The following is a 23,275-nucleotide window of genomic DNA, read 5'->3' on the forward strand; positions in this document are numbered from 1 at the left end:
CAGCAAACAACTACAAGCAACTTATACCACATTCTCGGTGACTTACACTATAAAATTTATTTTTTTGTGTGTAAAGTCTGGATTCTGAGAAGCTTTTTAGGGGAGTTGTCACCCATACAATGTTTAGAACACATACTACTTCAATTCTGCTGTATTTCCAACTTAATATGATGCACTAGAATCAATGGTTTAGAATTTCCACGAAGAGTGATTAGAATTAAGCATCAAGAGTTTTACATGAAAATGATGTGTGTTACTTTCACTTGTAGACTATTGGCCAAAAGTACTTTTAATCACTAGCAAGAGGGCTGGAAACTTGGTCCAGCAAGGGGAGGAAAGCTAGGAGTATTTGTGAGTACCGGTAATATCTGCCACACAGTCCTTTGATTGGCATTGCATTCTTTTTTATCTCTTTTGATTGTTCTAGCTTAACGCTGAGGGCTAAGATCTCGGATTTAGCTCCCTGACCTTGTATAGGCCTATAGCTTAATCTCCTGTTTGTGGCATGCAAATATTAATCCCCTAAATTCTATGTTCTTCGTATCAGTATTTGGCCCAAGGCAGCGTTCAGTTTTATATTCATTTATTGCTCACTCTTTTGTCTTTCATTCACTACTTTTTTTTCTTTGGGGATTGAGGATTGAGAGGAATCTTTGGGGAGTTCCCTTATCTTCCTGCTAGCTCCACAATTAATTTAAAAATATGCTCATGGTTATTTATCCAGAATGTATTTGAGTTGTGTTAGGGGTTCTTTTGAGAATATCTACTTGGTATTATTTCCAGAAGCAGTTCAAAAAAATTATTCCAACTGAAAAATGACAAAAGCATTTGAGAACAATAGCAGGTTTCTAACTTAATAAGTTAATGAAGACCTTGACGTTGCTCTGTGGTTATCCATAATGTGCTGTTGCAGTAACTGGCAGTCACTCAGATTGACTTTTGCATCATGTAGTATTATGTGTTTAGTTTTAATGTGATACATTTTTTATTGAGTAGAGTAATACAGTCATGCTAAAGGACTTACAAGTTGCTGGGAAAAACATGTCAGTCTACACATGCAATCTTAAGGATAAGGTTTTGGAACTGCATTATAAAAAAACTAGTCAAGGAATCAAAGATCAACTTGTATGGAAGAAATTTAAAATCAAGGAGTTAATATTTATATCTTCAATAAAGTCTTGGTTTTGCTAGTGCTGCTTCCACTGCTTAGCTGGGATAAAATAGATTCACAGGGGAATCAGGTAGGGGACTATCTATGGCAGACACAGTCACCCACGGGCTGTTCCTTCTCATTCAAAGCAGATCCCATGTTCTCATCCACATCTCTTGACTTGATGGCAGTCACTCTTACTCCATCCTGTAGAGGTTAGCATCCGCCTCTCCCTATTTTGCCTGAGGATGGAAAGGGCAGTCTCCAAGCATTTATTTTTGTTTCTGCTCCCAAGTAAAGGCACATATGTCCTTTTCTTTTTTTATATATATAAATGGCTTTATAGAGGGAAGAGAAATAGAAGACATAAGGACATTCTAAAAAGTTTATAATCCAACGCTCTGATTGTTTTGGTCACTGACTTCCTTTCTCTCTCTCTCTCTCTTTTTTTTTTTTTTACTGACTTCCTTTCTAAGCAGGAAATTGGGATCTAGAGAGAGTCCTCTCTGTCCATCTGTCAGAGAAGTACTTACCAATGTCCTTCTCTTTTAAGCATCACATAATCCTTCTCTCTAAGAATTCCCCTCCTTCCTGGCAAGTGTGCCAAAGGTTGCCAGCAAAGCTCAGGTGATATATTCACCCATTTTTGAAGATCAGAAAATTAAACTGAGTCATACCCATTCCACAGAAGCTCTTCACCATAAACAGTTTTTTGGGGGTGATGTTGCTGGAAAGCCAAATGGCATAGCACTAAAAAGCCAGACAAGTTAATTCAGGCCCTTGAATGAGACTTAGTAAGTGACCACACATACAAACAGAAAACAAGGAAAAGATTCTGGAAATACTGCAACATGAGGAATTGATATTGGGAGGAAATTTGCAGTCTTTATGCCCTGAATAATTATTTGACAAATATAAAGACATGCTGTGCCAGTGTCAGCACCATGTTGGGCTGTAAGAATACAAAAGTGAAGAAAAGATATACGTAGTCACTGTTCAATAAAATTATACTCTCAAAAGTAACGCAAACATTAAACCAATTATGTAACTACATGGTTAATGAGAATATTTTAAATAGTAGGAATCAATACAACTACCTTTTCCTCTTCTGTAACTTTTTACAGTCCTCAGATTTTCTTTCTTTCTTTCTTTCTTTTTTTTTTTAAGGATTTTATTTATTTATGCGAGACATAGAGAGAGGCAGAGACACAGGCAGGCAGAGGGAGAAGTAGGCTCCATGCAGGGAGCCTGATGTGGGACTCGATCCCGGGTCTCCAGGATCACGCCCTGGGCTGAAGGCAGGCTCTAAACCACTGAGCCACCCAGGGATCCCTAGTCCTCAGATTTTCATTTGTTTATTGAAATCTTTTCCTATCTCACGTGGGGTCTTCCTTCGCCAAATGGTGTGATTGTCTTGATAGAATTCAAGGTCATGTTTGGTGCACATATGTGAGTAATGGCCATGTACCAAGTATTACTTCAATCCCACCCCATACCAGAGATGTCTGTCCTTGTGTCCTGGGGGGAAAATATAGACACAGGAAAATGACCAACAAGTGGAACAAGAAGAAACTTTGTTTTTCAGCTGGGACTTTGGCCCCAAGCCAGAGTGTATAACTTTACAAAGCTGGCCTGAACCACATGTCTTGTCACCCTCTTGGGCATAAAAGTATGCGACTTGGGGGATGTCTGCTTATTGATCACATCACACTCAAAACACACTGATTCAAAAACCCTTGAAAAATAATGTAAGCCTTTGCTGAAGTTTCTAGAAGACACACGCAGTGTCCTAAAATTCTTCTTCACCCCTCTATCTCCCTGCTGTACTTTATAGTAGATGAGCTGTCCTTATCTCACTTCTCTGTCATCTCATTTATTTCTATGCCCTCAGGACCATGAGGCCAGACTGCAATGGCTCAAAGTTCTCCTTTCTTTTCCTGCATCTCTTTCTGCCCATCTAGATTAACTGTTTTGCCCTTCTTCGTATAAATCCATTTAACAGTTTAGCATTTCTCCATCAGTGTGGCTCACCTGATAATGGTCTGGTCCCCCTACTGAGCTTTTCCACAGTCTCTTTGCAGGGTCTGGCTAAGTCTTCCATCTACTGGCTCTTGCATAAGATCTAGAAGACAAATGAGAAGGATGAGCTGCCATTCTGGAGGAGAAGTGGTAGTTGCCAGTAGTTGTATAAGCAGAGGCAACTTCTTGACAACCACGCACTTTGACAGCTGAACTCACTGGTGGTCACTTGCCCAGTCATTGCTGAGATTTGCTACAGCTTCTGGGCCAGTCCTAGCAGCCCTGAACCCGACCTTTGCTCTCCCAGCCTCTCTGGTGGAAGTGAAATTTTGGTTCCCTCTGTGAAAGCTCTCCTTATTTGAAATTTCTGGAGTGAAGGTGCTGTGACATCTGGTTTACCTAGGACAGTCCCATTTATATCTTTTGTTCTCACTAATAGTTAATAAAGTCTCCTTTTGCTCGTAAAGTGTTCCATTGTGAGTAATAAATTATGTGATTGCTTCACCTAGTGAGGTTCCTGTTCCTCTGATGGAAATCCTACCCCTTGTACGAGCCTTTTATAATTCTCTCTTATCATTGACCTCAGGTATGATAAACAGGCCAGTCCTGTGAAGGGCAAGTCTGTGAGTGTTTCCTTTGGGCTCTGTCACACTTTGAATGAGGTATCTCCAAGTGGAAACCTGAAGCAGCCTCTGGATAGAGCCCACGCATGCCTCTGGTCCTGAGTCCGTCCTGGGTGCAGTAGGGGCAGCCGCTCAAAGAAATGCCACTGAGCCTTTTTATCAAAGAAAGCCCACACCCATGTATCCTTGCACACCACTGTGCTCCTCTACTGCTAGAAAACAAGGCTCAGTGATAGGTCTTTGTACTTGACCAAACCAGATCAACTCTCCCCTTTAGAGGAGAAGAGGAATGAGTTAGATGAACAAGATGGTCTTCCCTCAGGTTTAGTTTCATGTTGAACTGTTTCCCTTTTTGCTCACAAGCAATGGACTGGTGGCAGGATACTCCTATTTGGCACAATAATTTCAGTGCTAAATGGTGAGCTCTAGATGCTACGTGTTAGGGAGCTTCTCATTTGTAAGCAAGAAGGAGCAATTTAGGGGAGTGTCCTCTCAGCTGCTCCTAATACACCAGGGCCTCTTTGAGCTAGATTTCAGGGAGGGACAAAGGGGGAAGGAAGACACTAAAAAATAGCACCAACAGAGCTATTCATAATGAAGCCAGGGCACCACGGCTGGCCTGGTTGGGTTCTTCAGAGAGCCCTTGGCCTCAGGAGTCACAGCTGGTCTGCATGTTGGATGACAAGAAGAGGCTCTTGGCTCTGTGGGAGGGAGATGTGCACAAGATAGGCTTTCCCCTAGGCTTCCAAATGCTCCATTCATAGTAAACAAACATTTTACCTTTTTCCTAAGCTTATCCTCCTCAATCTCTGCTTCCAAGTCTTTAAACATGGGGACTGAGTGAATATAATAAGAGTCTTAGAGGCTGTGAAGTGTGTCTCCTGAAATAGTACTATTTCATTTCCTCAACAACAAGAGAAGAACATTTAATGGGAAAAACAGAAATGAGAAGGAAAATGACGATCCTAAAAGGAAGTAAGTAGAAGGAACATTCTAGGAGGTACAGTAAAAGAGCTTTCCTTTGTTTGAAACAATGGAGACCTGGTTGAGGAAAGGATTTGTCCTGTATTGCAATACTATCACCTTTTTTTTTTTTTTTTTTTTTTTCCCCAGAGCTGTATGTTCCTGTCACTTTTGGGAGGCAGTATTGCTGAAAGGTTCATATTTTCCCTACCATGGAAGACAAATAACTTTTGTATATTGCTGTTTCTAATTCTCAGTTAATTCTGGGTCTACTCAGTTCAGATTGAGGGGAAGCCAGGAGGTGATCTGAGTCAGCACCAAAGGCTACTTTGGGTAATTCAGGGGCTTAGCCATGACTCTCTTTCATGAACTGAGTATTGCACATAAAACTGCAGCAGGTCCCTCAGTTTGAGTAATTCTTACTGTTCTCTTTCTTATTTTTTTATCCCTGCTTTTTTTTTTTTGTCCCTTTCTCTGTGCTTGTAATTCAGACCTTTGATTGACCACCAGCTTTTCCACAGGGTTATTATTATTACTATTGAAAATATTTATTGTGATGCCTGCACAGTTTTACTAAAAATCATTGGCTGTACACTTTCAATAGGTGGACCGTATAGTATATGAGCACTGAGTTATATCTCAGTAAGATTGTGAAAAAAATCAACAGAACAGACCTACTGAGTACTCCGTATATGACCAGCAATCTTCTGCTTGTTCACTTTTCACGTTTGTGAGAAAAATTTAAATTCCTGACAAAGCTGTCTGATATGTATCCCCATAAGTAAAATAAGTAAAGTGAAGAAATAAGTAAAGTGGGGTTAAGCCAACTTCCCAAGCTCATCCAGGTTGTAAATTGGGAAGCTGAGATTTGAACCCACATCTGACTGAATTGAAAGCCTGTGCCCTTCATCCCTCTGCACTAATGCCTCACATTAATGCCATTTATGAAGATCAATACAAGATTCACATTTAGTGACCAACCCATCAGATTACCGTATTTGTCTTATTTTGTTTGTTTCTTTTTTTTTTTTTACCATCTAGCCACACAGAAGGGAGTTGCTCTATCGCTTGTGATCTTGGTCAGGGTTTGGATACATGCACTGAGGTGATTGCCTTACTTGGAAAAAGTCTTCCATTTTCAGCAAGAAAACACATATGAACCCAAACTTCCAGGATGGCCTACCCAGCACTTTTATAAAAGGTGATTCACTTAAATTCCCTCTCTTGAAGAGAGACAGGAAGAGGTGACAGGTTCTAAGTTAGCCTTTCTGGACAAAATGGTAGCAGACTGATTTTTTTTTTTTTAAACCAAAACTCTTCTCTATATCAACAGATATCTGCTAACTACCAAGAATCAAAGCAAATTTACTCCCAGCAAATGTTTGTTAAATTTATGGACCAAAGAATCAGGGGCGTCCCAGGTAAAAGAAGAGCATGTGCAAAGATCCAGGTGTGTACAGATGGGGACTTTGCTGTGGGTGAGCCCGATGAACCAGAATGCCCTCGTTGAGCTCTAATACACTTAAAAGTTGATTGGGTTTGGAGCTTTGGGTGCCTGGGCAGATATGGCGGGACCTGAGCCTGGAAAGGAGAGTTTGAACAAGATTAGGAAAAGCCTTGTATATGCACAATACATCTGAGAGATTAACTTGAAGGTAACAGCCATTGGAACTTTTATTTTATTTTTATTTTTATTTTTATTTTTTTTAGGAACTTTTATTTTTATTTCAAATTTTTCAAACACACAGAAAATAAATGTACCATATTAATGATTTTTAAGTGGTCAATGATATTAAATGCAGTCCTAATCTTTTTAAACCATCACCACTATTTGCAGAGCTCCTTTCATCTTGTAAAACTGAAACTCCACATCCATTAAACACTAACCTCCATTGTGAACCTCTCCCCAGCTCCTGGCAACCACAATTCTACCTTCTATCTCCATGAATTTGACCACTCTTAGCATCTCGTATAAGTGAAATCATACCGTATTCGTCTTTTCATGACTGGCTTGTTTCACTTGGCATAACGTCCTCACGATGTTGCAGCAAATGTCAAAATTTCCTTAACTTTTTAAAGGCTGACTAATACTTCATCATATGTAGATACCACGTTTTGCTTATCCATTCAGCCATCGATGGACACTTGGGTTGCCTCCATGCTTTAGCTATTATAAATAATATTGCTACGAACAGGGGTGTACAAACTTTGATTTCAATTTTTTTTGGTATGTACACAGAAGTGAAAGTAGATGCTATACCACATGTATATACATGTATATACATGTGGTAATCCTATTTTTTAATGTTTGGAGGAACCATCATGCTATTTCCTATAACTGTTAGATCATTTTTTATTCCCACCAACACTGCACAAGATTCCAGTTTCCCTACATCCTTGTTATTATTATTTCTCGGGGGAGGGTTGATGTTAGCTTTTTTGCGAGGTTGTATCTCATTGTACTGATTCATGATGTTGAGCATCTTCTCATGTATTTTTCTGGTCCCTCATGTATCTTCTTTGGGGAAATGTCTATTCTAGTTCTTTGCTCAGTTTTGAATCAGGTTTTGTTGTTGTTGACAATGTTTTGAGAGTTCTCTCTATATGCTGAATGTCAGTCCCTTATAAGATACGTGATTTGCAGACATTTTCTTCCATTCTGTGGGTTGTATTTTTACTCTGCTGATACTGTCTTATGATGCATACAATTTTTAAATTTTCACGCAGTCTGATCCAGGTCTATGTCTTTAGTGTCATTTCTAAGAAATCATCACCACATCCAATGTCATGAAGAATTTGCCCTGTTTTCCTGTAAGAGGTTTATAATTTTTGGTTTTACATTTAGGTCTCTGATCTACTTTTAGTCAGTTTCTGTTTATGGTGTTAGGTAAGGGCCCAACTTCATTTTTTCTTGTGTGGATATTCAGTTTTCTCAGTGCCATTTGGTAAAAAGATTTTCCTTTCCCCACTGAATGGCCTTGTCACCCTTATGAAAAATCATTTGGCCATATATATATGAAGGTTTACTTCTGGATTCTCTGTTCTATTCCATTGGCCTATATGTCTGTCTTTATGTTAGTATGATACTTTCTTTGACATCTGCAGCTTTCTATTAAGACTGGACAGGAAATGTGAGTCTTCCAGTTTTGTTCTTCTTTTCAAAAACATCTTGGCTACCCAGGTTCTCTTGAGCTTCCATGTGAATTTTTCCTTGGGTTTTTGTATTTCTGCATAAATGCCATCAGGATTTTGATAGAGATTATATCGAATATCTATGTTACTTTGGGAAGTATTGATGTCTTAACAATACTACACCTTCCAGTCCATGAACATGAGATGTGTTTCCGTTTAAGTCTTTTGCCTCCTTAGTCAAATTAATTCCTCAGTGTTTTTTTTTTTTAATTTTTGATGCAATTGTATATGGGAATTATTTCCATTTCTTCCTTTTTAGATTGGTTATTCCTTTTAGATTGCAGTTGGTTTCTGTGTGTTGACTCTGTATCCTGCTCCCTTGCTGATTTTATTCATTGGCTCTAACAGTCCTTTTTTGTATGTGCTATCTTTATTGTTTTTAGACTTAAGATTATACCATCTGCAAACAGAGCTAACTTTACTTCTTTTTTTCCAATTTAGATGCTTTTTATTGCCTAATTATTCTGCCTGGAACTTCCAGGATCAAGGTAAATAGAAGTGATGAGAGTAGGCATCCTTGTCTTGCTCCTAATCTTACAGGAAAAGCTTTCAGTCTCTCACTGTATGTGTGATGTTTGTTGTAGGTTTTTCATATATGGCTTTTATTTTGTGGAGGTAGTTTCCTTCCCTTCCTAGTTTGGGGAGCGTTTTTATCATGAAAGAGGGTTGAATTTTTGTCAAGTGCTTTTCACCCATTGAGATAATCATGTGATTTCTTTCCCTCATCCTGTTAATGTAGTGCATTGCATTGATTGATTTTCATATGCTGAACCATCCTTGAATTCCAGAAATAAATGCCATTTGATCGTGGTATATAATCCTTTCAATATGCTGCTGAAATTGGTTTGCTGGTAGTTTGTTGGGGATTTCTGATAAATGTCTATTAGGGATCTTGATCTGCACTTTTCTTTTGTTGTAAGGTCTCTGTCTGCCTCTGGTACCAAGGTAATTCTGGCCTCATAGAATGAGTTAAGAAGTGCTCCTTCCTTTTCAATTATTTGGAAAATCTTAGGAAAAATGGTTATGATTTTTTTTTTAATGTTTGGTAAAATTCACCAGTGAAGCCATCAGGTCCAAGATTTTGCTTTGTTGGGAGACTTGACTACTGATTCCATCTCATTACTAGTTATAGGTCTATTCAGCTTTCCTATTTCTTGTGATTTTGTCTTGGTACATTTTGTGTCTCTAGAAATGTTCCCATTTCCATCTAGGTAATCTGTTCATTGGTGTACTATTATTCATAGTTCTCTCTAATTTTTTTAAATTGTGATAAATTAGTAGTAATGTCCTCATTTCCATTTTGGATTTTAGTTATTTGAATCTTCTCTTTCTTTTTTTTCTTTTTCTCTATAGAGCTAAAGGTTTGTCAATTTTCTCTTGGCAAAGCACTAACTTTTTGTTTTATTGATTTTCTGCATTGTTTTTCTGTGCTGTATCTCATTTTTCCATGTTAATTTTTATTATTTCTTTCGTTCCTCTAGCTTTGGGTTTAGTCTGTTCTACTTTTTCTAGATCCCCAAGCTGTAAAGTTATGTTGTTGAATTGAGATTTTTAAAAATTTTTTTAAATACTTTATTTATTTATTTATTTATTTATTTATTTATTTATTTATTTATTTATGAGAGAGAGAGAGAGAGAGAGAGAGGCAGAGACGCAGGCAGAGGGGAAAGCAGGCTCCATGCAGGGAGCCCGATGTGGGACTCAATCCCAGGTCTCCGGGATCATGCCCTGGACTTAAGGTGGCGCTAAACCACTGAACCACCCAGATTGCCCTAGATTTTTTTTTAAATGTAAGCATTTATACCTATAAATATCTCCATAGGTATCCCCAAAATTTTGGTATATTATGTTTTTGTTTTCATTTGTGGTTAAGTATTTCTAATTTTCTTTCAGATTTCTCCTTTGATCAATTGATTGTTTAAATGTGTGCTATTAATTTTCATAAATTTTTGGATTTTTCCAGTTTTACTTCTATTTTTGCTTCCTAATTTCATCTACTGTAATCAGAGAAAATACCTCCATTAACAGTTATCTTTTAAAATCTAACGAGACTTAACTAATGAGCTCAACAGATTATCTATCTTGAAAACTCCTGCCCTAAAATAGTTTATTAAAGAAATTCTTGGAAGCCCCATAGAATGGTCTGGTATAGTCATCATCCTCACTTGTCTCCATGGCATTCAACGGTACTGACCCCCTTCTTTCTTCTAACGTTCTTCTTACTCTTGCTGACAGCACACATTTCCTAGGGTAGCAAGGGGAAATGCCATTTTGACAAAAACTCTGCCCTTAACCTTCAGTGAGCGAGATGTAATATATATTCCATTAGGAACTCAATGTTGATACTATTCCCGTCCAGTTAGAGATATTGGTGGGAAAAAAAGCAGAAAGGGGATTTCAAGGCTTTTGCCAATTCTTTCATATTGTTGAAGAGTAATTTAGTAGACATTTTGTTTAGCAGAGTATATTTATGAGTCTTTAAATATGTAAATACAGGCCTAAAGCCAAGGAAGAGGTGAGGAACAAAATTCTTCTGAATATTAAAGTGAAGAGAATCACATTTAGCAGGGAAAGAGGACGGAAGGGAAACTCAAGAAAGAAACACAGAAAGGCTGGCAGGAACTTGACGGAGACGGAGGAAAGCCAAAATAACTCAAGACTCCGACACTAAGTAAATAGTGGTTAGTGAGAATCTTCCTGTTGGCTACTAATTTGCCTTGGGCGCTTATGTGGGTCTGGGGGCACAATGGGGCCAGCCATTGACCTAGTTTCTGGGGGCTGAAGAAAGATCAACAACCCAGTGAAGGCTTCACATGGCAAACTTGCTCAACTGGAAATCTATCAGAAATCAGTCAGAACTCTTTTTACAAGACTCACATTGTCCACACTGCCCCAATCAAATTCCTTAAACAAACAGCAAGAAAAAAAATCTTATTCTAGAAACAACCACAAATAGTGTTACCCCCGAACCTCAGCAGGAAGTTTCATCTAGACCAGCACTATGCAATTGAACTTTCTACATCTCTTAGTTTGGTAGTTTTTAGCCACATGTAACCATTGATCACTGGAAACATGGCTAATGTGACTGAGAAGTGAATTTTTACTTTTTCTTAACTCTTAATTAAGTTTAAATAACACAAATGGCTAATGGCTAAGCAAATATATATATATATATATATATATATATATATATATATTTTTTTTTTTTTTTTTTTTTTTTTTTTTTTTTTTTTCCTGTAAAGGGCTTTGTGGCCCACCTATGGTCTCGGTTGCATTTTCTTTGTTTTTCTGTTTGTTTTGCTTTTGCTTGTCTTGTTTTCATAGCTCTTTAGAAATATAAAACATTCTCAGCTGGAGGGCTGTACAAAAACAGGCCACAGGCCAGATTTGGCTTGTGGGCCATAGTGTTCTGACCCCTGATCTAATCTCTCAATGCTTTTAAAAATGTTTATGTTTTTAATATTGCTAAAAATAATTGTTTCTCACTCCAGTTTTAGATTCATAAGTGGCTTTTCTACTTGCTGTGATAGAGCACTCTGCAAAGTGTGTTCCATGGTACTCCCAGTCATTTTAGGTGTTCTCCACAAAGAAGTAGCTCTGTGTTTGAATAGGTTGGGAAATGCTGCATACTAAAACCTTATGTGTAGAGATTTATAATGCATATTAGAATACTAGAGGCTCTGATGAGCTGATGCAAAATATTGGTTTTACACTGACTGGGTTTTTCTACAATTACTTGACCACCATACATGCACTGTACAGCATATGTGTGTGTGCAAGGGAAGAGTGCCTCTACTGCACGTAGTCTGCAATAGCTGCGTGGTGTATGCAAGCAGGGAGTGTGGGTAGCACGTGGCACCTATCAGAAACCTGCAGAATGAGTGCCCCACAGAACCCACTCTGAGAAACACCTGCTGAACAAGCCTGACGATAAAAATCTTTCTCTCAGGGACTTGGGGCAGAGTCACAGGTAGTAATTAAGTGGTATTCAGAAGGAGTGGGAGGATTTATTCCTGCTGAACTCATTCAGAGAAGCTGTCATTAAGACTTTTGAGAAGGGCCGGTGAGGTCAGCTCACCCCAGGATGCGCACAGGTTCAAGTGTGACAGCAGAAGAGGTGCCCCTGGAAGGAAGCCCCAGGTCCAGCCGAGTCAGCTCCGCTCCCTGCAACACAGCGGAGCAGAGGGGCTGCGGGAGCCAGGGGAGGAGCTCGTGCAGGTGGCTCTAGGGGACTTGGGGAACCCTTGCAAGACCAATGAAAAGTCACAATACCCCTGCGAGGAAAGGAGAGTTCCTGGCCCACCGTAATTGAGGAAACGGAGGACGGCTGGCTTGAATTCAGTGGAGACCGAAGTGCAGATTTTGAAGATCACACTCAGGAAACTTAAGCTGTTTAATAAGGAGGAAATGCTGCCCCGAGGACAGGGAAATGGAGCGGCCCCATTGCTCTGCTAAACTTTGGAGATGCAAGCTCGGTGCAGAAAGGGCACACGGTTTAGGGGCCTTCGAGGACCCCCCTTAACTTCTCTGCAATAATGAAATCCCTAGATCCTGTTGGACGTTGCTCGTTTTTGTTTTCTGAGATGCTCAGGAGTCTGTAGACGTGTGGGTGATGCAGAAAATGCCTGGGTCTGCCTTGCGGAGGGGACAGGCGTGGGGCCTGGGCTGCGGGTTCCTCCTTCCTTAGTGTCTGGGGCCCAGGCCCTGCTCTCCCCGGATGGGACTCCGCACGCTCCCCTCTGCTAAAGCCATTTCCCCGTGGGCTCCTGACCCGGCCACCGGGGTCAGCCCTGCAGGTGCCTGCAGCCGCGCTGTCTCCACAGTGTGTAGTGACGGCGCTTTTGCTGCTCTTGGTGGCTTTTAATAACATTTGAGGCAAACGGAGGGGCCTGGGGCAGGGTTCCCTTTCCCAGCCCGGGTCGGTGCCACATTTGCTCTGCTGCTGCGCTGCTCCTGCTGGGCGCCCCTGGCCCGGGGCTCTGTGCCCCACATGCCAGGCCCAGGCCGGGGTGGGGGGCCCAGGCCGGCTCCCCGTGGAGGACCTGGGTGCGTGACACCAGTACACCTTCCTTCTCCCCACTGACGGCGGCCGATCGCCCCTGGGAGCATCCCAAGAGGTCTCAGGGAGGGACACGTTGCCGGGGATGGGATTTCGCGTGGCTTTGCCCTGGACCAGCTCCTCCAAGGGCGCCCTGGGTGCAGCCCCCTGAACCCCCAACCCCCGGAGGCCAGAGTAGAAGAGAATGCTGGAAGCAAAAGGTGTCCCTCAGCGGGAGGCGACGGTGACAAGGCAGCGGCCGGCCGCAGTCCGAGGCCTACGTGGGTGCAGTGGGTGCAGCGGGTGCAGCGGGCGCAGCGCAGCACCCAGTTGAACAAAGAGCACAGGCCGGGGGTGCCGGCCGCGGCACAACTCCCACGGCGCCACCGACACAATCTCCTTGCTGTTGCCCAGTTTCATGACTGTGATGTCATCGGGCGCTGCCGACAACAGAGCTGTTATGTGACATATGAAAGGGCCTTAAAAACTAACTGAGGGACCCCATTATGCCGAGACTGGAGCTGGGCATAAAAATCGCCGGTCATTGAGGTCTCGGAGCTTCTGAGTGGAGCCTCGGGGGGAAGAGAGCTGCGAGGCTTGGTTCAGTCGAGTTGTTCTGCTCTGGGGGGCTCTAAGAGTAGAGAGCGTGCAACTGGCCGCCCGTGACCTCGAGTTCAAGGCAAGCCAATCCTTCAAACAAGATAATTTGGCCTCTTGTCCAGCAATTTCTCCCTTCCTCTTCCACACCAGGGGAAGGGGCCGAGGCTGTCTGGCTACATTTTACTAGACTTCAGGAACTTGTAATGGTTGCATTGTCCCTCTGCTCATGCCCCCCAAATGCATTGCAGAGTTCCCGGGCCGAAACAGGCCCCGGCCGTCAATATGCCTTCGGAGCGAGGGACTTTGCTGGGCCCTCAGCCCGCACCAGCACAGGGGCCAGCCGTGGCCCAGCCAAGCAGTGGCACGGACGCTCGTGCTCTCCTCTCTCCGACTTGCCATCTGGCCACCTACACGTAGTCACGGAGCGCCCACCGTGCCCAGGCAGTCTCACCGGGTACTAGAAAGAAAAGGAAGCGCTGGGCAGAAGCGTCGTGCCTGGCTCATGGGGAGCTCTGGGTTGCTGGAAGGAAATATGCGCTGCCTTTGTTTCTTTACCTCCGGATGAAGTCACTTCATGCTCACAGTGCCCAGCTATTTAGTGGCAGAGAACACCGTCCTGAACAACGACACTAATTGAAGCCGGCCTTGAGTTACAACAACCACCCCAACAGCAGAAGCAGTGACATCCTCACGCAATGCTACGTAGTAGTGTAAATGATCCACTAACGCACAAACACCGCCTCTGTACTATATACGTGGGCCTGTTCTGAACACCCCACTTGCTGGTAATGCTCTGCTCTATGTGTGTGGAGCATGAACTCAGACACCAGGGAGCCAGACAGGAGATTTCAGCGAATTTTCAGTATGTAACTTTTAATTTTTATTCTTTTTAAATTTTTATTTATTTTTATTTTTTTAAGAGTTTATTTATTCATGAGACACACACACACACACAGAGAGAGAGAGAGAGAGAGAGAGAGAGGCAGAGACACAGGCGGAGGGAGAAGCAGGCTCCATGCAGGGAAGCCGATGCGGGACTCGATCCCAGGACCCCGGGATCACGCCCTGGGCCGAAGGCAGATGCTCAACCACTGAGCTACCCAGGCGTTCAGTACGCAATTGTTTAGCTGGGAACTGGGTACATAGGTGTCTGTGGTACATAGTGCACATACATACCACATATGTAATGCAAGTACACATATATGCAATACATATAGTAGCATGTATTTAAGATACTCACAATTACAAAGCTCTGGCTGAACTGTTGTGCCCCAGAAATCCAGGCACAACACTCAGTCCTGACAGGACCCGTCACGTCTGCTATTCACTGCACACCCACTCCCAGACACATTTTCTGGGGCACCCCAGTCCCTGCCTTCAACGTGTCGCTGTCTCCTGTTCATGCCTCTTTCCCGTCTCCGCACGTCTACACATGACCCTCACTTACAAAATCCCCCTGGCAAGAGGGAGGAACTTGAGGAGAAGCAGCAGTGAATAAAATCAACCCATTCCTTTGCTCACTTACCACATTTAAGGGAGTGGGAGCGGGAAGATGGCAGGGAATGTGATAGCATCCTTAAAAAGCACCCAGTTCAAAGCACGTAGGATGGCATAGAAGCAGCTAACCCTATCTGAGGGCCAGAGTCAACTTTATGTAACTCTTTGGGATTTCTCAACTGGAAGATTCCCATGAAATTTTATGTTGGATTTAGCCTGAGGGGGAAATTAAGTTGTTTTAATTACTGCTGCCATTTGGTGTTTTATGAATTTTAATTAGTTTTCGTATTTGTACTTTGGTCTGAGTCAGTTCCACCAAAGGCGCAATTTTGAAAATAATCATGATAAAGACATATCAATTTTTCTAGTAAATGTTGATTATATGTTCATCATAGAAGTGGAGAAATCTGATAGGGCCAGACCATGATACACAAAGGTCTGCCTGTTTTACGACTGTGTGAATTCAGGAAGTCTGAGCTGTCCAAGACAAGCGTTGCGTTTGTCCAGACTTTAGACCGAGCTTGACTTTTAGGGATTTCCACACAGCCATTCGCTCTAGAACAATCGTGCACCCGAATTGGTATTTCAAGGGTTGATCTGCAATGCCAGAGTAGGGTGTGCCAAGGGGCTGGAACGTATTAGCCGGCTGGTAGGGAATGGAGGGCTGACGAGTGGAAATGAACATATAAGAAATTTCCTAAGATAAGTTCATTTGGAGAGCTGGGGCTCAGCATGGAGATGATGCACTTGCCCAAGAACAGGCTTTTCGTAAAAGACTTCCAGAAGCGTGCATTGTCATTGACAAGCACATGAGTTAGCCTCAAGCAATTTCTGCCCGGTGCTAAGGCGCTAAGGCAACAACGTAATGTGTTTGTGTATGTGAGGAAGCAGGAGCACATGGTGCCCGGGTTACTTATGGTGACAACGGCAAAGAGTATTTGAAGTCCAAGACTGTTCCAGAAACCGAGTCACCATAATCAGATTTTGAACAGATTGATTTTCCAAGTCTGAAAAAAATGTGGCATTAGGAGATCTTTCATATTCAAGACTTGAAAAATCCACAAGGGGTGTTCACAAAACACCTATTACTTGATTTTTGACAGTGAATGTGACACCCAGGCACTACTGGGGCCCCAGACTGGGGCAGCAGAGAATAATGGGAACAAATGGTCAGAGAGCTCGTTGTGCCCACGGCCTGCCCTTCACAGGGACTCTGGAGGTAGGTGGGCCCTGCAACGGTTCTGCTGAACAGACGGGGAAGGCTGAGTAAAGCGACTTACCCAAGATCACACGTTAGTGAGAAGCATGGTTGGTATTTAAGCTTAGAAAATGACCTAACATCCTTTTTTCTCTATTATGATAGTTTTTTTTTCTTACATTAAGCTTTCTTTTTGCTATTTCCCTTTTCCTCTGCCCCTCACCGCTGTTCGCTCCTCCTCTATTTTTTCTCTTCCTACTTCTTTGAGGATCTTCTCTGGTTTCCCTCTCTACCTTTGCTTCTTTTCTCTGTCCTTGTTTTCTGTTTCCTCCCTTACTTCCTTTTTTTACCTGGAGTTTGTCCCCACCCTCACTCCAGTCTCTGTTTATGTTTCTCTCTCCTTTAATTGGCTTTGCCACTACATATTCCTGGGCTTGCCTTCGGCTTCTATGTCCCTAATATTCCTCTTCTGTAAAATAAGGTGGAGGGGAGGGCAGATATACATATATGTATATACATATATGTGGTATATACACTAAATACTACATTATATGGATATAGTATTCTTTGATTTGATTTGATTTAATTTAATTTAATTTAAATGAGGCACCACAAATGTCTTATATTGTTTAAAAAAATACTGCTATTAAGGATTACTATATGATACTTCATAGTTATATTACCCTCCTATTTTTTTTCCCTGTTTTCCTTTAAAAGGGAAAGAAAAAGAAAAGAATTCTCATTCATGAACTAGAATTGATTTAGAAATCTGAGTATGGGTTTTATTTGACAACAGAGGATTTCTCCCTGAGATGGGAATGGAATATGTGCCTTTTACAAGAGTGGAGAGCCACTGCTGCCCAGGAGGGAAAAAAAAGCGTAAGTGTTTTCAGAGGATTTGTATGATCAGGTAACCTTGAAAAGCTCCCGTAAATCTGAGGTTCTGTGAATCTAAGCAAAACAACCTAGTGTAGGAACATCAACATTTAGCTAGACTTGCCCAGAAATGCTTCCCACATAGACTGGTTCTAAATAAACCTGCCTACCTCGGTCCTGAAAGGCAGCCGGAGAGACGGTCATCCTTATCTATTCCCTCGGCCTCAAATCCATTTCCCAGGGGCATTCTCAAGGGCAGGCTACAGGGAGGAAGTGGGTTAAACCCTGCGGGGACTGGAGAAGGAGCCCAGATCCCTGCCACAGAAGAGCTCGAGGGTCAGGGCACAGATAGATCCCTGAGGTCCCCCCCACCCCCCAGGGAGAGACAGTGAGGCTACATTGCCTGCTGAGCTGTCCACCCCGCAATTACAGGGGCATGAGAAGCCTGCACGTTGACAACCGCAAGAAAGTCATCACCGTGAGTCATCTACAAATATATCCAACTTTATGTCAGCATCTTGCTTCAGCAGGTGGATCATTTATATTTTCCCTGGAAGCCATCTGCTGGTCTGAATGTTGGGTTGATTTGTTTTTCTGTTGAGGGAGGAAGGTGGCTTTCCCAGAAGTTACCAGAGGATGCCTGGACTCTGGCAGAGGTCCAGGAACAAGGAGAAGGATAGGGAACTTTTGAAATCTTCTCTCTTCTACTGTAGGCAAACTTTCTTGGCCAGCTAAAGGCCTCCACATCTTCCAAACATTCCAACCCTGAGAGAAATGGGCAGCTCACAGTGGAATCACCACATGGGCAACTCTATTGGCTGGGCAAGTACAAGGGCTGCCCACCTTTTCTTGCCTTGTACCCTGGCCCAGGACAGCTTTGGGGCAGTAGCTCCCAGCTCCTGTACAGAGTTTGTGTCCCCAGATCCCTGTCCTGGTGTCCCCAACCCCACCCTCATCACTTCTGCTGCTGGCTGTCAGTGGAAATCAGAATGTAGCTAAGCAAGGTGGATTCACAACACACCTGACCTTTTCTCTCCCATCTAATGTTTAATTGGAAAGCATCTAAACCTTTTTGAAAGAGAAGAGTAGAAACTATTGACCATTGATTGCCATGCATGTCTTAGTCTGGGAAAGAGAGATTCTGGTACGGCAAATCAAAGGAAATAAAAGTTTGAAAATGTAAATATAAGGGTAGGGAGGCTTAAGGGCAGGTGTCCTTTATCTAATTGAACACAAATGTTCCAGTGCTATGTCAAAATGGGATTTCTCATATATCTATTCACTTTCCTTTAGAGCTGAAGTCAGATTTTCCTGGAAAGTTCTATGGAATCTGGGTGTAATGAAAGAATAATTAATATCACAGTGGGCTTTAAAGTCATAAATATAAAGGAAACCTAATTTTCTTGTTAATGATGACATCGATTAGACTAGCAATGATGCTATACTATTTTCTCAGATGCCAAAATACATTTTTGAAAGGAAAAAAGGAATCATCTTGGCAGAGTGATTACCTACCTCAAATAACATTTACTCCCAGGTTGCGATTGCAAGGCTTGGCAAATTCAGACTTTCAATATCTGGCAACCGTTTTCACTGAGGCAAGAGGACAAAGTAGCTGTCCGTAAATCAAGCCTCACATGATCCTGCAGGCTGGAGCTATAGGAAATAAGCCTACCCCCTACTGCCTTCTGGAGGTCCTTAAGATGTTTGTAAGCAGCTGGTTATCAGTCCTACACTCTTTCTTCTCCAGGCACAACTTCCTGAAATGCTCATGCAGCTCGGCCTTTCCTGGAACATCATTTTCAGTTTGGTCTTGACACCGACACTTTTGTTTGGCATCATGCAATGCAAGCTGCCAGCAAACCCAAAATTTGTGAAGTCTTCTGGACTTCGGGAATAGGAGATGGGGTAGGAGGAATGGAGCACCCCACTGAGTGGCTGCAGAAGAGATAGCAGGCTCCTCCCTGGTGAAGAGCGTGTATGCTTTATTTCTGTGGCCAGCAGTGGGAGGAATTCCAATTCCTCTCGGCCAGCCTTGATTTATAACCAGCCTTTTCTGCATTTTGCTTCAGTGAAAGTGGCTCCCAGGTCGTAAACCTCTGACTTGGGCCGAGTTTTCAGATAAAGGCCCACTTTCAAGAGTCTGCCCAGCTCTTGGCACGGTTCTAAGAGCTGACTTTTCATGTTCCTTTCTCTTACGTATTTGCTTGTTATGCTATGAGCGGCAGACACGCAAGAAAAGGAACCATCAAATATGGGTTTATCCAACATTTAAGGGTAAATCTCTGGTCTGTCTGTGGAGTGGAGGAACAAACACTGACCATGTGCATGAGACGGGCCTTTGCTCCCCAGGATCTTGCCCATGCTTCTTAACCCTTCCTGGGACTGGCCAGCAGCTAAACACCAATCAGACTAAATGTCAGCTCATAAATATCTAACTGGGCTGGCCTCTTTCTGAGACTCTAGGTACAAGTGCTTCTATTACTCACCAGATATAGCTGCTGCAATTTAGGAAAATGCTTTTCTTTTCCAGAACTCGAGAAGTCATAACTCATGTCCAAAGGCCTCTTGTGGCCAGATGAAGTGGGATCCAAGCTGCAAAGCCCCTCCACGGATGCCCCCACTGTCCAATCAGCATCTGAATGAGTATACTCACACGCGTAAAGCTGATTGTAAAATAGAGGCTCTTGGTGTTGTTTTGTTTTATGACAAAGGAAACCAAAAACGTCCCGTATCAGTGTGTTTCCTGTGGGTACAATTGGTAAGTGGAAAATGGGGAGCTTTAGCATAAAAATGTGAGCACAGTACTCTTAAAAGTTACACATCTATGATTTTATTCAAATATAGGTTTTGAGTCCCATTCTAGAACTGATTTAATCCCTCCCATTCTGAACCCCTTTCCCAGTGTTGGGAAAGTCACAGAAGTCAGAAGTAATCTCTACCAGGGCAGTGGTTTTGAAGAACTACTGCAGTATCTTGGTTGTATATAAGGAGACCACAAGGATAAAGACTTTATGTCCCACAGCCAGTGTGAGCTGAGTGAGGGAAGTAGAAAGGGGCCCTGGTGTGCAAAGATGTCAGGGTTGGCACTTCTGCTCTGATTATGGCAAACGTGGGGGGAGTTTGGGCTCTGTCCCAGTTTTGCTGCCTCTGACTTGCTTTATTATTTTGTATTCATCCTGTGAGTTCTCTGGGCCTCATAATTGTTCATCGTAGGGCTGCATAAGCCAGGTATTGTGACAGAAAAACTGCACAGTAACTTTGCATATTTGAGGGTTTATTCTCTGTGGACCTTAGGCTGACATGTGGGGAAAAAAAGGATGGCCATATTTCTCTTTTCTCTTCTTTTCCTTTTCTTCCACCAGAGACACTTCTACTTGCTGTAGTTGCAGGAGAGGTCATCTAGGAAACAATGGATCTTCTCAGCCTTCTGAAACCCTCTGTTTAGTCTTCAGAAATACTGGGGCATGTTTTTCTGAGCCTGCTTTCTCTCAAAAAGGGGCACTAAAGGAGCCTACATGCCCTGGTGGAGACCATACCACTGGGTGTACGTGAGGGACTATTTCCTTGTGGGCAGGTCTGCGTACTTTGCTCAACCAACACGAGCCTCCTCTTTCCTTATGTCACCGTCTCCCCTCTTCCCTTGTGCCCCACCAATACCAACCTTCTTTCTCCTCCTTGGGAAAAGCTCCTCCTGGTTTTAAAATCTTCAGTTAATGGGGTTATATCTGCCAGGAATGCTCCTTCTCACTAATTTTCACCCAGGAAAGTCCTACTTACCTTCAAGCCTTGATCTGAGGCCCACTTCCTTAAGGATACTTTCCACGGCACCCCACCAGCCACAGTCCCAGGTTAGGGACTCTATGACAGACTCTTTACAGTGCGTATTGCAAACATAATGGTATGGTCTTGTATGTGTGTGTGATCACTTATTTATTTAAAGTCTGTTTATCCCGGACTATTCCGTGATAGAAGGACTACACCTACTGTATTTGGTATAATTTCCCAACACTTAGCAAAATGTTTGTCACAAAGAAGGTATTTAATCAATATTAATTACATGGATTTTTAATTTATTTTCCAGCAAATTTCTAGACCAGTCACTATCTGATGTATATATGATATAAGCCATAAAGATGAGTCACATACATAATTTAAAATTCTTAATAGAAGTCATACTAAATAAGGTAAAAAGAATAGGTGGAGGGTCCTCGTTCTGAGTGAGATGAAATAAGCACATCCTACCCTTTCTGTCCAAGTGATTACAGCTATAAAACCAGGACAAGACACGTGGGCCAGCTTTCTAAGGACCCTGAAAAGAAAATTGCAGTGGAAAGATTGGGAAAGAGCCCAAATTTGAAGTACCATTGATTTGGCAGTGAGCTTACTGGTTTTCCCTCCAGTATCTCCTGACCCATACTCAACACATCTCAAACCCTGAAAGCTGACTTTAAGGGATAGCCAGAAGAGGAGCCTCATAGCTCTGGCTCAAGGAGCATGAACTTCTAATGCACAAAGGGGAAAACTCATTTTATTTGTTTTTCTTTCTTTTCTCTATTTCATCCTAATACAGCCCCCAAACAATCCTGTGGTGGCTGGGAAATGGCTGTTTACAAGAAGCTGAAAGAGCCAAAACTCTGAGGAAGTGTAATTTGCAATTATTGTGAGTATTTCTTTCTTATTTTGTTATGAATGTTTTGTTATGAATTATTGTGGGTATTTCTTACTTTGTTATGAATGTGTATGAATGTCTTGTTTTGTTATGAAGAAAATAAGGTATTTTCTTCTTTCCTCTATCCTTTTATTACATAACATAAGGTATGTTGGCTTTACATTAGAGAACTTATTAATGTTACATTGTAAGATTTAAGTTATGGGATATCAAGAGTGACCATCACCCACGTACTTTGTATCCTCCTCTGGAGAAAGGGTTAGCATGTTCTCAGTTTTATGGAGGGTAGCTGTACCATGTAGGGAGGAGTATTATTTTGTTATTTCATTAGATTATTAAGTGTGGCTTAAAAAGATGCGTGTGGATGTCAAGTTGACAAGGGATGGACTTATGATGGTTAATTTTATTAACACAACCACACTACCCAGGCATTTGGTCAAATATCACTCTGGATGTCACTGTAATGGTAATTTCTAGATGAGATTAACATGTAAATCCGTTGACTTTGAGTAAAACAGATTACCCTTCATCCTGTGGGTGAGCCTCACCAATCAGTTGAAGGACTTAAAAGAAAATAGTCTGATGCCCCCCAGGAAGAGGGATTTCACCTTTCAGAGGGAATATTCCCTTCAGATTTGAACTGTCACATTAACTTCCCTGGCTTTCTAACCTGCTGGCCTGCCTTACAGATTTTAGACTTGCCAGTCTCCACAGTCACATGAGGCACTTCTTGAAAATAAAGCAATCTCTTTCTCTGTTTCTATGTACATGTGTGTGTACGTGTGTGTGTGTGTGTGTGTGTGTATGTGTGTGTGTCTCCCTTTATCCCTCTCTCTGTTTCTTTGGAGGACCCTGACTAATACCAGATAAAAACCTACCTCTCCATTCAGTGGAGGAACAGTTCCAGTAGTGAGATGCAGATTCCCATTGCTTTTCCCCCTTTCTGTCCTCCCATTGCTTGGCCATTTTTTGGTAGAATCATGGAAGTGTGTACAGAATAGGGTATAACTAGAACTCCAAATTCCTGCCTACAAGAGTGAAAACAAGAGCCTCTTGGAAACTGAATGTACTAAAGAGACCATCATGAAGGAGGAGCTCAGGAAAGCTGTCCATAAAGTTGTTTAGGAACCCCTGAGCTGCACATATGTGAATCCAGTTCTAATTCTGATACCAAATACCTTGAGAATTAAGCTGACAGACCACTACCCATGCCACAGGTTGGCCATTGGGTGGCCTACACTGTGATAGATCTAGAGAACTGTACAGAGGCTTCAAAAACTGAACTGACATTGGAACCACAACAACAAAAGATGGGTTGGAATTTGTAGCCTGAACTTAGGCCATTCAGTTACTGTCTATAACTAAAATAACATTTCCCATGAAACTGAAGCAAAATCAAGAGTCTCACAAGTTAGTATCAAATGTCCAGGATATAAAATTACTCAGC

The 23,275-nt window shown here is 42.3% G+C and overlaps 1 long non-coding RNA gene across 2 annotated transcripts in view; it reads left to right on the forward strand.

Annotated features, from left to right (window-relative positions):
* LOC119864158 overlaps window positions 1-23,275 on the forward strand; it is a 78,655-nt gene that overhangs the window by 13,248 nt on the left and 42,132 nt on the right. For both annotated transcript variants that reach the window (XR_005373063.1, XR_005373064.1), the window contains exons 2-4: window positions 16,998-17,159; window positions 19,690-19,917; window positions 21,730-21,819. This is a non-coding gene — a long non-coding RNA (uncharacterized LOC119864158). The remainder of the gene's footprint in view (window positions 1-16,997; window positions 17,160-19,689; window positions 19,918-21,729; window positions 21,820-23,275) is intronic.

The sequence above is a fragment of the Canis lupus genome, chromosome 18 (genome assembly GCF_011100685.1).
Source record: "Canis lupus familiaris isolate Mischka breed German Shepherd chromosome 18, alternate assembly UU_Cfam_GSD_1.0, whole genome shotgun sequence".
Classification (NCBI taxonomy): domain Eukaryota; kingdom Metazoa; phylum Chordata; class Mammalia; order Carnivora; family Canidae; genus Canis; species Canis lupus.